Raw genomic sequence first — 14,856 nt, 5'->3', positions numbered from 1 at the left:
AATGCTACATAACTGCCAAAAAAAGCCCTAAAGTACCATACATGGTGGGTCCCATAAACTCCCACTAGGGATCAAAGTTGTTGGCATGAAGAAATGCATATTTTGACATATCTTTAAGGGATTCAATAAAAAATAACAGGCAAAAGCTATTGAGAACTGTATCAAAATCATCAGACACACAAACATGAGAATACATGTGATAAATTCACTTGAGGATGGACGCAGGTAATTAATATTGATTAGGGCACAATATAAGCATGGAAGAAAGTGCACAGTGGGAATTAGACACATGATTTTTGAAAATAAGGAGCTCCTGAAAGATTTTTAACTTCTTCAGACTTTCCAAAAAATTAGTAACAATAAAAGCACAATGGTGAGTATTAGATGATGATACATGGTTGCTTTTAAAAGTAAGATTAAGCTCCTCCCTGTTCTAGAGACAGCCGCATCTTTTCGTGCAGTGCCAGCTTCCTTCCAGAGACACAATGGTGAAGGTCGGAGTGAACAGATTTGGCCATATTGGACGCCTGGTTACCAGGGCTGCCTTCACTTCTGGCAAAGTGGACGTTGTTGCCATCAATGACCCTTTCATTGACCTCAACTACATGGTCTACATGTTCCAGTATGACTCCACCCATAGCAAGTTCAAAGCCAAAGTTAAAGCTGAGAATGGGAAGCTTGTCATCAACGGGAAGGCCATCACCATCTTCCAGGAGCGAGATCCCGCCAACATGAAATGGGGTGTTGCCCGCGCCAAGTATGTTGTGGAGTTGACTGGTGTCTTTACCACCATGGAGAAGGCTGGGGCCCACTTGAAGAGTGGGGCCAAAAGTGTCATCATCTCCGCCCCTTCTGAGGATGCCCCCATGTTTGTGATGGGTGTGAACCATGGCAAGTATGACAATTCACTCAAGATTGTCAGCAATGCTTCCTGCACCACCAACTGCTTAGGCCCCTTGGCCAAGGTCATCCATGACAACTTTGGCATCGTGGAAGGATTCATGACCACAGTCCATGCCATCCCAGCCACCCAGAAGACTGTAGATGGCCCCTCTGGGAAGCTGTGGCAAGACGGCCATGACACTGCCCAGAACATCATCCCTGCATCCACTGGCGCTGCCAAGGCTGTGAGCAAAGTCATCCCAGAGCTGAACAGGAAGCTCACGGGCATGGCCTTCCGTGTTCCTACCCCCAAAGTGTCCATTGTCGATCTGACATGCCGCCTGGAGAAAGCTGCCAAGTATGACATCAAGAAGGTGGTGAAGCAGGCATCCGAGGGCCCACTAAAGGGCATCCTGGGCTACACTGAGGACCAGATTTTCTCCTGGGACTTTAACAGTGACTCCCACTCTTCCACCTTCGATGCTGGGGCTGACATTGCTCTCAATGACAACTTTGTAAAGCTTATTTCCTGGTACAGCAATGTATTCGGCTACAGCAACAGAGTGGTGGACCTCATGGCCTACATGGCTTCCGAAGAGTAAGAAGCCCACCCTGGACCACCCATCCAAGCAACGACACAGCAAGAGAGAGGCCCTCGGCTGCTGAGCAGTCCCTGTCCTAACTCAACCCTTGACACTGAGCATCTCCCTCACAGTTTGCATCCCAGACCCCCAGAATAGCAGGAGGGGCTTAGGGAGCCCTACTCTCTTGAATACCATCAATAAAGTTCATTGCACCCCTCTTTAAAAAAGTAAGATTAATAATAATAATAACAGATAGGATAGAAGAAAGAGTATTGAAAAGGCTGGAAGGGGAGCAGCAGATCAGAGCCCTGATGGAGACCAGACCTTACTTTTGCTTCACTAGAATGGGAGAGAGCTGAGCAAGCAGGTACCATACATGGTGCCATCTACAGGGAGAGGGGATTGTTGGCTGCAGAAGGAAGGACTATTAATTAATAATCAAGAAATAGCTGTCATAGACTTCCCTGGGCATCAGAAAGAAGAGGAATCAATCTTGAAGGAAAATAGCTGAGCAGACAAGGCAGCAAAGGAGACTGTTCTCCAGACAGCGGTCTCCTGCTAGCCACACCATCAGAGATGGGGACACCTACATTGCCAGAATTTCCAGCTTATGCTGACCAAGAGGCCCAAAGAATCCATTTGTACACAAACACAAGGAGAAAGGATGGCTCAGGACCCCTGACAAATAGACCATCCTCCCATCAGACTTTGCCACTCAAATACACCAAAGTACTAATTTGGAAAAAGAAAATACAGGACCTCTTTAAAAGAGCACATCTAAGGTCCTTGACCTTAAGGCCAAAACAGCAGAAGTTGTAGGCTGATGTCCCCATGTGCTATCTCATCAATGCAAGAAGTGGAGTCATGAGGACTGGGCACTGGGAGAGAAGATCCTCAGAATGGTCTCTTTCCTTGCCTCTGACAGCCATCTTTTGCCCCCTTGAGTATGTACCCCAGGTAAGTTACCTCAGTCAGCAGAATTGAGCGGTCTTTGCTGATACACGTTACCCCAAGTCTCCCAGAATTCTAAGCAGCCCTTCAGTGGCAGCTTTGCTGGTTTCTAAGGTGTCAGCTGCTATCAGGAGGTCATCCACATACTGTAATTTGGAGACTGACTTCCCAGAGGTAAAACCAGGCTTATGTGGCTATAAATATTTGCCAGTTTTTATAAATACCATTTCAGGATGGAACGAGGCTTTCCTGACTAAGCATGAGACGGCTGCCATGGTGGTCAAAAAGCTACTAGAAGAGATCATTTCTTGGTATGGCTTCCCTATGCTCTTGTCTCAGATAATAGACCTGCATTCATCTCTCAGCTAACATAAAGACTAGTTAAGACTATGGGGACCAATTGGAAACTTCATTGTGCTTTGTGTCCCCAAAGTTTAAGCCAGGTAGAAAGGATGAACTGGGCCTTAAAAGAGACTTCAACCAAATTAACCCTTGAGACTGGCGGTGACTGGGTGATTCTCTTCCCCTTTGCTCTCTACGGGGTTCACAATTCTCTTTATACCCTAGGTCTGACCACACTTGAAGTCGTGTATGTCAGGCCACCACTCATTCTGCCTAAGATTTCTTTCCTCTCTATAATTTCTGTCTCAACGTGCATAAACAACCGTGGCCTCAGCTCCGTGCAGTCTATGAGAAGGTACTGTCTCCTGTGCCCCATGGGTTCCAGTCAGATGACCTGGTGATCATCACAAATCTACACGGTCCAGCTGGTAGTTCTGAGACAACAACATAAGCCTGCTTATCTGGAGAAAGCATCTCCAGGATTTGAGATAAACCATTATTCAAGGGGGTGGGAAATATGAATAGCCTGGAAGAATGGGCAGCAGATCAGAGCCCTAATGGAGACCATACCTTAGTTTCGCTTCACTAGAATGAGACAGAGCTGAGCAATCAGGTCTCATGAAAACAGCAACTTATGGGTGATCATCAGCAAGCACCCCAAAGCCCTTCTGCTAGCTCAGCAGGTCCCCAAACCCCTTCTGCTACTTCAGCAGGTTCCCAAAGCCCTTCTGATAACTCAGCAGGCTCCCAAAAGGCCATCTGCTAACTCAGCAGGCACTCCTCAGACTTCTGTAAGCTGAAGATAACTTTCTCTACCCTGCTACTGGAAAGTGTCTAACCACTAGGCCTCCCACCAGTCAGCTCTCACCAATCAGTTCCCAGACTAATCTTTCCTCCACCAATCAACCCCAGGTTAATCCCTCCTCTTCAGAATTTCCCTAACTCTGCTTAAAAGGAGCTTGCAGGCTATTTTGGGGGTCGCTCTTTAGCTACCCCAACATTAAAATCAATAAAACACTCTCATTATTGCATATGTGGTTGCTGGTCTTCTTCAGGGCTTTTACTCAGACCCTAACAAGTATCAGCCTAAAAAGAAATGAGAAGGAATAATAGATAGGATTCTGATCAGAAGTCTAATTACTAGATTATAGTTACAGAAAATACAGAAATTTTAGAAGACAAAATGCAACTAATTAACAACCTTTGAAATTGCTCAAGTTCATAGTCAAATTAACACAATACCTAACAAAATTCTCGAATTTCAATATGTGATGGTTTGAAAGAAAATGGCTCCCAAAAGAGTGATGCTGTTAGGAGGTTGGGTTATATTGTAGTAGGTGTGGTCTTGTTAAAGGAAGTATGTCACTGTGTGGGGGTGGGCTTTGAGGTCTCCTTTGTTCAAGAACTGTGTGGTACACAGTTAACTTCCTGTTGCTTGCAGATCAAAATGTAAAGAACTCTAAGCTCCTTCTTCAGCACCATGTCTGCCTTCATCCCACCCTGCTGTGAAGATAATGGACTAAAACTTTGAACTGCCAGCCAGCCCCAATAAAAGGTTTTCCTTTATAAGAGTTACTGTGGTCATTTCATCTCTTCACAGAAACAGAAACCATTGTTTTAATAATTCCTTTTAAGAAACACATTCTAATAAAGTAGAAATTCATCATAATATACAAAGCTTGTACAAACTTTGCCACTCATGTTCTAAAGTTACTGAGAATAACTTTGTTGCTTTTGAAACAACAAAGGAAATTAATACTTTGAAGCATGAAAAAATTATCCTTGGCTCTTTCTCCCTAAAAGCAGTGAAAATTTCCTCATAGTCCCAATCATAGCACCATATTCCAATAATATATGCAGGGAGAATATTCTCTTTCCATCAAATTGCACATCATCAATCACAAAGCAAGACAACAGAGATCACAAATACATGCATATGGATTGCAGAAGAGGAACTGAAAAAGAAGGGAAGAGATGGGAACATTAAAAAATGATTATGCAACTAGGTTTTCAGTAATTGAAACTGAAAATTATGATCTGCTCATTCGGTTTTGATAAGATAAAATCTCATAGAAAATATAATTTTAATTATGAGTGGTCATTAGTAGGTTTACTGAGGCCAACCTCACTGTACTCATGAGTCTTGTGATTTATTCTAATAAAAAATAGATAGCCATGTATCTTAGTTAGGTTTTTATTGCTGAGAAGACACACTATGACCATGGCAACTCTTACAAAGAAAACATTCAGTTGAGGGGGCTTGATTACAGTTTCAGAAGTTCAGTCAATTATTATCATGGCAGGCAGCATGATGCCATGCAGGCAGATATGGTACTGAAGCTAAGAGTTAAACATCTTGACTTAGAGGCAACAGGAAGTCAACTGTCACATTGAGTGAAGCTTGAGGAAAGGACCACAAAGCCCACTACCGCAGTGACACACTTCCGCCATCAAGACCACACTTGCTCCAACAAGGCCATACTTCCTAATAACACCACTCCCTTTGGGGGGTATTGAAGCTACATGGATGCCATTTTCCTGCAATTTCCCTGTCTAATGGCAGACATCATATTCCTGGCCCCTCTTCTGTGATAATTCCTGAGCCTTAGTAGAAGTTGCATTGTAGATGAATTGATTATGGTTGGGAACCCTATGGTCTGCATTTTAAATCTACGCTTTTTAACCAGTTGTTGATCTCTATGATCGTCTCTGCCTGATGTAAAAAAGACATTTATTTGATTAGAAGTAAAGGTAGTTCTTACCTATCTGTGAATTTAAGGCTAGGGATTGGAAGGGTGAATTTTGTTTTTCTGTATACCATGTGTGGGTATTGCCTATGGAGGCCAGAAGGTGATGTCAGGTACTCTGGAACTGAAATTACAGAAGGTTGTGAACTTCCATGTGGTTGCTAGGAACTGAACCCAAGTCTTCTGGGGAGAAGTTAACACTCTCAACTGCTGAGCCATCTGCAGACTCAAGGACTGGTTTTTAGAATGTAGTTGGGTATTATAGAAGTTTGGGAAAGTGGAAAAAGTAGATTCAAATCTCAACCATTACCTGTAGAGCAAGGTATCTCTCCATAGTGGCACTTATATCATGGGGATAAATGGCAGTAATAAGTTCTCCCCTGGGATCTATGGCCTTCCCAGCCATGTGCAGTTGACTAGGTTTTCTGTACCAGGTGTGAATTTTCTCATATAAAAAAAAAGTATCTCAGCTATTAGAAACATAAAACAGTGATGTTTCAAGATATTTTATTTATTGTAAGTACTTAAAGATGTATTAGTGTACTTTACTTAATAATACAATATTAAGCAATTTTAAAGATTGCCATATGTGATAAACTCAGTCACAATTTAGAAAGAAATTTAGTATGTATCTCAAAATTATATATTATAAAAAACAATTTTAAAGAAATATTCTTTATGAATTATTTTCTTTTTAGTTGAGACACTAACTATAAGTTGGTAGAAAATAATCTTTTTTTTAGTGTAGTGGTTTTTTTGTTTTTTTTTTTCATTTCTGTATTCATATCAATAACAATATCTCTCAAAAAGTAGGTGCTAAATAAAATCTTAGTGAGTAAGCTCATTATAAAGGAAAATTCAGTGTAGTAACAGAAATCATGAAAGAGCAAGAGCATGAACACAGTTTTCAAGGAAGAAGGAAATTGCAACACACTCCCAAGCAAGAGTGTTTAAATCAGGGAAATTATACTCCATAAACGTAGATTAGCTTAATCTTTTTTTCCTATCTGTTTTTATACATTTGATATACCAACCACAGTTCCCCTTCACTCCCCTCCTCCCTGCCACTTCACTCACTTCCCTCCCACCCCCAACCAATCCTCAGAGAGAGTGAGGCCTCCCATGGGGAGTCAACTAAACCCATCATATCTAGTTGAGGCAGGAAGAAGTCCCTTCACACTGCATCAAGGCTGAGTAAGGTACCCCACCAAAGTGAATAGGCTCAAAAAAAAAACCTGTTAATGCAACTGGGTTAGGTCCTGATGCCACTGCCAGCCCCCCTCAACAAATCAAATCACACCCCTGACTTCAACCTCTACTATAGCGCTGTAGTATTAAAAACAGCTTGGTATTGGCATAAAAACTGACACGTAGAACAATGGAATTGATGTGGGAGTGTCATATATCAATCTGTTGATTTCATTGGTTAAGGAATAAAGAAACTGCCTAGGCCCCTTAATAGGCCAACCCTTAGGTGGGTGGAGTAAACAGAACAGAAGGCTGGGAGAAAGAAGTTGAGTCAGGGAGTCGCCATGGTTCCCCCACTCCAGGCAGATGCAGGTTAAGATCATTCCTGGTAAGCCGGCTCGTGGGCTAAATAGAATAATAGAAATGGGTTAGATCAATATGTAAGAGCTAGCCAATAAGAGGCTGGAACTAATGGGTCAGGCAGTGATTAAAAGAATACAGTTTCCGTGTAATTATTTCGGGTATAAAGCTAGCCGTGCAGGCGGTCGGGTGCTGGGGACGCAGCTCCGCCGCTCCTAATTCAACATGGAATCAAGTTGAGGATCTTTTTTCTTTTAAAAAAAACAGAATCTTGAATTTACTCACCATTTGTACTACCAAGGTTTTCCCCTTGAGCCTATGTATAATTTAAACTGCAAGCTCACAACATGTATTTTGAGAAAAGTTTAAATCACTGACTGGCAATTAACTTACAAAAGTTGAACATTACATATTTTTATCATACACAGACTGTTGAAATCATAATTTTTATAACAAAATTGCATAAATTTTAATTATCAGCAGAACCAGCCATTGAAATTTTTGATTCTGAAATAACTGAGTCATTATGGGACTTACAAACAATGACGTAAAAACTTTGAACAGATTAAATGTGTCTTATAAGCAAATGTTGTTTGGAAATGTATGCTAGTACATTTTAAATTATATCATGTGTTCTATTAGTTTGGGGAAAAGCTGTTAATGCTTGTGGTTACTACAAATAGAGTCTTCCTTATGGTATGTGTATAGTAAAGGCTAACAGTACTGGGAAAAGTATATACAAAGTTATATATGGGTGTGTTTATGTGTGAAGATGAAAATCGTAAAACACTTCTCCCAGAATGATTTTAAAGGCAATGTCTTAGCTCAGGTTAGAGAGTACTTTCTAGCCAGGTTACATCAATCAACAGTCTCAAAGTCACAAAAATAGAAAATTCATGAGTGAGATAGAAGAGATCTGACCTTCTTTCTGTTCTCAGAATATGACCCTATTTTCACCGAATCACATCTCCTAAAGTTAAGAAATGCCTTAATTTTAGTATGTTTCGTGATAGATATTTCACATTCTTGATGAGATTTTCAACTAATTAGGTCCAGAGGAAGGTGATAGGATTGTTTCTTTTCTATATAACTATTATAAAAACATGTAATCAGTCTTGAAAGATTTGGACTGGTAAACAACATATTTGTTATAAGATGTAACACATGGGAACTCATTCAAAACTAATGAAGGTTCGACACTGTACTGAAAATTGATCCCCTTACCTTAATAGTACATACAGCAAACATCAGTAACGCTCCATGGAGGTACTCCCCAGTTCCACATCATCTATCATACCAACAATGGTCAGGAATAATTAAACACCAGAGAACAAGAAAGCTGTGCCAAGAAGCTGAGTTACAGATACCATTCACCAGAACTTTGTTTTATCCTGAGAACTGAAAATCAATTTTAAGGAATACAAACAACAGTGAAATTGCAGTATGCATTTATTCATCAAAATATTAACCTACTTTATACACGGTGAGTATATTTCAGTTCCACATCACAGCTAAAGCTTCTTTTTTAATTTTCAAGTATCAAAAGTGAATATATTTGCTGACTTTTAATTATGCTGGTTACAAATTTGGAATTTATTTTAGGCTTTAACTTATTTTTACGTTAGCTACTTGGTCGTATTTATCTTGTTATACCTTATTTTATTCTACAACTTATTATAGAAGTGTGTAAGTTTATAAGTAGACATAAAACACAGAGAACTTTATAAACTGAGATTGGGTAAAATCTGCTATGTCCTTCCATACTGCTCTAGGCAGTATGAACCTGGGAGAACAGGGCCATGATTACGGTGTTCAATCATTAGGACAAGCCATATATGTCAAAAACATTTTTTTTTTCCATAGAGGCATACAAATGCCAACAGCTGAAGTAAATTTACTCATATCCACTACACCTGGAAGTATCAGGAAAACGCATTTCAATAAAAATTCTTTGTTTTGAAGAAACTATGCTCAAAACCCTGTCCCTTTAAAAGATAAGTAGCACCCATTCCCAATCCACCCCTCCTCTCCAGCCTGCACTTTCTCTACCCTTCCTTGTGGAGACAGGGGAAGTGTGAGCCTGTTTCCACATTGACCAAAAGTAAGAGAGTTGGGACTTAATTCTGGTTCCTTCAAGGTTATTGTGGTTCTACCTCAAAACAAAGGCCCCATCTAGCTGTTGATTCAGAGAGGTCTGCTCTCTCAAGGTTACTGGAGTGGCTCCTTGCCAGACTTTGTGCTCTAGGAACAGAGAAGTAGATTTTATTTTCCCTACCTCAAACAAAAGTCTAAGGACCCAATTAAGTTCCAGTTCCTTTTATGGAGATAACTTGGGATTCCACCCAGGGAGTGATTTCCCTACAGAAAGTTTTGGTCTAGAGTGTGACCTGTTTTGTTCCAGCAACAGAATGTTTAACTATGAATGTAGACTGTGACTTTCAATTGGTATGTTCATTTCCTTGTATAATGTTAATGCACTCTTTTGTCTTACTTCTTTTGGGGTCAAAGCAGTTGGAAATTAAACTGTGGCAAATTTTCAGCACTCACAAAAATTCCTCCCGATACTATCCTATATGTTTCTCTGTTTTATTATTTTCATTTGTGACTTCATATTCTTTACTATATTTACTTAAATCCCCATGACCTTACTGTGGCGAGAGGTAATTTTGTTGAGGCTGATCCCTGACACATCCTTCTTCTGGAGAGGCAAATTCTGCCTCTCTCCTCTCTCCCTTTCTCTTTTTCCCTTCTTCCATCTCCCTTCCCTCTCCAGAACCCACTAAATAAACTCTATAACTTCTCTGCATGGCATATCTGTCTGTATCCTGCTAGGGGACCTCTAAGGCCTCCGGTGACCCAATTCTGCCCGCTCTTTGTGGGACCAACCTCGAGTCACTCTGCATTTATAAATGATAACATTGGTGTGTGACTTGGCCAGGCTCTCTGCATTCCCTCCCATCCATGGGTGGCTCAGCTGAGAGCATATGGGGAGCCTGGACTTGGACCATTTTCCAACATCCTGTGCCTGTTCCACTGCTACAAATGGTAAGGTTCCCTTCTCCAAGTCAGCTTTCACTGACATACATCTCTGCTCATTTCATGGCTTAGGACTGAGATCTGGCTTCTTGTTCTTGGACTGTAGTCCTTCGACCACTTGGAGTGGCCTGGGTCCCCATCCTCTGAGTTGACCAGTCCAAAGGGTGGTCTTGACCTATCTATCCTTTGACCCTCGCACTGTCTCAAAGATGTTTGTGAATACACAGCCATCTTTGTCTCTTTGGGTCTTGCCTCTCTCATGCGCTGTCCATGGAGAAGAGACCTAAAAATGTCTGCCCAATCTCCCCTCTGGGATGTCTTTTACAGATCCTAAAACCTCTGCTTTACTCAGAGATTTCTAGCCTTGCCCGTCTTTTCACTAACAAATGGCCTACGTACCCCTTAAATAACAACCTAAAGTGGAAGCTTTCTAACTTCTATCAGCAAACAGGCAGATTAAAAAGTTTCTATCCAGCCATATTCTGCACTGCTAATATCCTGCCAGCTCACGTTGTTCAGCTTTTCCTTTCCCTAGGCAGCCCCCCCCCCACACACACACACTGGAAACACTTCTTTTCTTGCTCTAATTCCTTCTATTCTGTCCCCGCCACTGCTACACTGGTCTGCAGGAACTGGCAAGATTAGTCAGATCCATGAAGCGGCTATGTCTAGTTTTAGTACTTGCTCCCCACAGCGGCTGGCAGCATGGCTGGTGGTCTTGAGTAATTTTTCTGTCTTCTTCATGTATGAAAGAATAAATGGTATGGCCACATGGATGTAATTTTATTTTAAAATGCTCTACATGGCCCCTGTGTCTCTCTTATTATTTGTATCTGTTTAAAATTTCCACTGTGGCTCGAAAATGTGGTTACTCCATATAACACATGACCACCGCCATCTTGACTAAGGGCAGGGCAAGTAACCAAGTCGCCATCTTTACTGAGGTATTCCTTGCCTAGTCGCATGGTTTACTTACATCTTCATCTCTTAATTTTTCTTACCAACTCTGTTACATGTGTGTTTTGCACAGAGACATGCTTTCAGTGGGACCCACCAAAGCATCCACTTCACCCAACTCCTCTTTTAATATATGTATATGTGTGCATGCATGTGACTTTTGAGTTAACTTTATGTATTAGCATTAGTTAGCTTTAACTCTGTGTGTGTGTATATGTAAAACTTTAATTCAACTTATGTGTAAATGTACATTTTAACATACTGTTAAAAATGTTTTAAATAGTCTGTTCCTAGTATCTCATTCCAGACTATGAAAGCAATGTCTCATATTTTAAATTGGTGTGTACTTTAAAATCTTTTACAAAAATACTATATATGTGATCCAACCCAGTTTTAAAATATATTAAGCTGTTTTCCACTATTGTAAGTTTTTATTGTAAACAGTCTTTTTCTTCTTTGTCTTTCACAAGTATAAATCTCATCTATTAAGTTAAAAACCAGTACAGTCAAGTTTGCACCCAGTTCTCCAGACAGATTCTATACTGTAATCTCAGCTTATCTATACCCTATAAATAGCCCTCAACTGCTCAGAGATCTAGCAAATAAGGCATTTAAATGTTTAATTATTAAAAGACTTTTCATAACAAAGAGACAGGTTGGCTCCTAGTCGCAGAACACTATTTCCTCCAAAGAACCCGGGAGAGAGATGGGCACAGAACAATGTCTATCCACAATTCACTTCATCAAGTGAAAGTGCTAACCACTGGGAGGAACTACCTTTCAACTAAACTCCTGAAGATCTCCAGACAGTGAATAAAAGAAAATTGGAATCGATGACATAGCTGCTTAGGGCAAGGTAAGTTTGTATTCCTACAGATTTCCTAATCCACAGAATCTTTTAAAACCCAGCAGGCCCTGTGTTAAACAGCAGAAGGCAAATACAATCATCAATGACCATGGAAGACCCTGAGGAGAGGCTTTAGATAGCCAACTGAGTAAGTTCTCTGTCATTTTCAATCAATAACTCAAGTAAAATTTTATCCTTCTCAAAGATCTCTGATGCAGTTTGACAGCTGAGAGGTTTTGTTAGTTTAAAAGGACAACCTCACTAAACAAATTTCAGTACAACTTCTTAACATGTTCTAAATAAAAGGTGTTTTAAGAGATACAAATGCAAGTTATGAAGGTGTGTACCAGCAAATTATGAATGTCTGAGGACAAATACAAGTTATCAAATTTCTCTCTTATGCTGCCTTTCATAGCCTTGATCTACTAATCTAACTCTGGCAGAGTACTACTCTAAAGATACTTTCATTGAGCAAAAATATCTGTCACAGTCATTCTGGTATAAGTATGTTGCTGTTTATATAATGTATGTTTTCAAAACTTATGTTTTCACAAACTCAAAGAATTCTTGTGAGTCCCAGAGAGCTGAATTGAAGGATTCACCTTAAACAGCTAAAATACACCTCTCTCAGGTGTCCTGAGAAATTTTTCTTTCTAAGCTTAACTTTGTCCTCTGCTCTGCCAACACCTTGCCAGGTCCAAGAGACACTGGACAGTTACACACCACAAATCCTGGACAGGAGTAAAGCAACCAGATACCCCAGGATGTTACCATCACCCAGCTTTTTTAGGACCCTCAAGAAAGACTTCAATGCCCACAAATAAGCAGGAAGCAATCTTGAGAATCTGCCGTCCAAAGCCCCTCAAACTGCCAAGTCTAACTTTGTACTATTTTATTATAAGAAAAAGACAAAAATGTAATTTGCTGGCCTGGCCTGTCACCTTGGCACCCTGTCCCTTTAAGAGACAAGCCCCGCCCACTCCCCCACACACACCCCCACTTCCTCTGAGACAAGTGGATCTCCTGCCTCCTCTCCAAACTGCTCTTTCTCTGTCTGCCCTTCTTCTGGGAGGCAGCTCCTGCCTCTCTCCTCTCTTCCTTTCCCTTTTCCCGTTTCTTTTTTTCTTCCTTTCCCTTCCCCCTCCATAACTCACAAAATAACCCAGGCTCTCTCTGAATGGCATATCTGTCTTTCTCCTTCTGTGGCCTCAGGTCACTCACCAGGGGACGAACTGTAGCCCCTTGTGGGACCAACCTCTGGTCACCTCACCTTATGAATAATAACAAGACTCTTGTTTTCTTGAAGTTTTCTAACAAGCATTCAGAGTTCTCACACAGCTCCATTCTAGAACTGTGTTCCCATACTTTTAAGTACTTTCTTGCTAAATTATTGATCAAAGAGTACTGATTAAGTAGTTTAATCATTTAACTTTACTCTTTAAGTCCATATTATTTTTGTGCTGAATTAAGAGCTGCAGCCATATGTCCATCATTTTATGTTAGTTCTTACCTGAAGTCACTAATTTTTAGTTACGCTGGATTTGGTATTATTCTAAATTTTTCCTTTTTACAAAAGAGGAACATAACCCCATGGTTGGGGGCAGGTATAGTCAATTACTTAGCTCTTTTACAGAACCTCATCCGGTAAATATTCTTGTGCTGCTAATTATTTCCAGAGTTTGTTGATGTTTAGCTCCTGCTCTGATACAGACATTCACTGATATAACTACCCATATTCATATGTAAATAGAAAAGAGAGAATAAAATGCTCCACTTTTTTCCAAAGTGTTAAAACTCTGCTGGGATTTCCCAACATCTGGTTAGACTGCAGACAAACTGCACAGTAGGATTTATGATTCAGCCTATGGCTCTGAGGAGAGAGGTGATGCTGCTTCCGAAGACCACACTTTGGATATTATGAAATAACATATACTTCTTTTGCTTTTATTTTTAAGCTGCTCTTAACTTATGCAAGTTCTCATCTAATAGTCATAGAAATTTCTCTTGTACATTGCTCAATTACAGATTATTGGGAGAATGAATAATTGCCCTTCCTTCCAGTTATGTTCTTATTTTAAATAAACTGAAGCACTATTCCTTACTAAACCATATTTCAGATTATTATAGGTTAAACAAACAATTTAATGGACAATTGTTTACGCGATAACAGCAAAGAGAACTGAGTTATAAAGTATAATGCTACGCCAGTGCAGCCTGGATACCAAAACTGGCAGGGAGTGCCGAGATTGAGACAGGGAGGCTTCTTTCCAGGTGGAAGAAGAACAACCTTTATTTTTCCATGAGCTGAAGCCTTTTATACCTTTACTGCTTCTGTGCAAAGCCACCAGCCAGAAAGAACACAAACATCCTTGTCAATTATAGATAGACCACAAGGAAGTTCTGCTGTCAGTCAGGGGGAATGAGAGCAGCTGGATCACAACAACTCCCCTCGTTTTATTTTAAATGGTGCCTGTCTTGTTACTTTCGGTGGAATACCTTGCCTGTCATGGGGAATAGCCCTCTAATATTCCCTGTCTTAGGTGGCATCCTGTTCCCAAAGTATTGCCCATCCATGGCTACCTAGACACATAGCCCTAAACCAAGTATCCCCAAGACTGACAGCCCCAACACGCCAGACCAGCACTGCAACCATCTAGCATACACTAACTAGGTGGTAAAATTAACAAAAGCAGTATTTCAAACCCCTCTCATATGACGGTTAAGTTCCATAGCAGTAGCAGAAGCATGCAATACAGTGCCAGGAGTAACACACATAAATGATAAAAGCTAGAACTTGTTAGTCATTGAAAAGTCCAAAGATATGTCCATTAAGATTATTTTGAATGTTCAAGGCACTGCTGACTCTTTCAATCAGCTGGTTGACTGTCTCAGCTGCCTGCACAGTCTGGGAGAGAGCAATTCCGGCAGCAGTATCTGCAGTGTCAGAGATGACAATAATGGC

At 40.6% G+C, this 14,856-nt stretch overlaps 1 pseudogene; it reads left to right on the top strand.

Moving 5' to 3' along the window:
- Positions 1 to 485: 485 nt before the first annotated feature.
- Positions 486 to 1,484, top strand: LOC101995981 (annotated as a pseudogene).
- Positions 1,485 to 14,856: the final 13,372 nt, after the last annotated feature.

The sequence above is a fragment of the Microtus ochrogaster genome, linkage group LG10 (assembly GCF_000317375.1).
Source record: "Microtus ochrogaster isolate Prairie Vole_2 linkage group LG10, MicOch1.0, whole genome shotgun sequence".
Lineage (NCBI taxonomy): Eukaryota > Metazoa > Chordata > Mammalia > Rodentia > Cricetidae > Microtus > Microtus ochrogaster.
The sequence above is the reverse complement of the archived record's forward strand: the minus strand, read 5'-3'. Positions and strand labels throughout refer to the sequence as shown.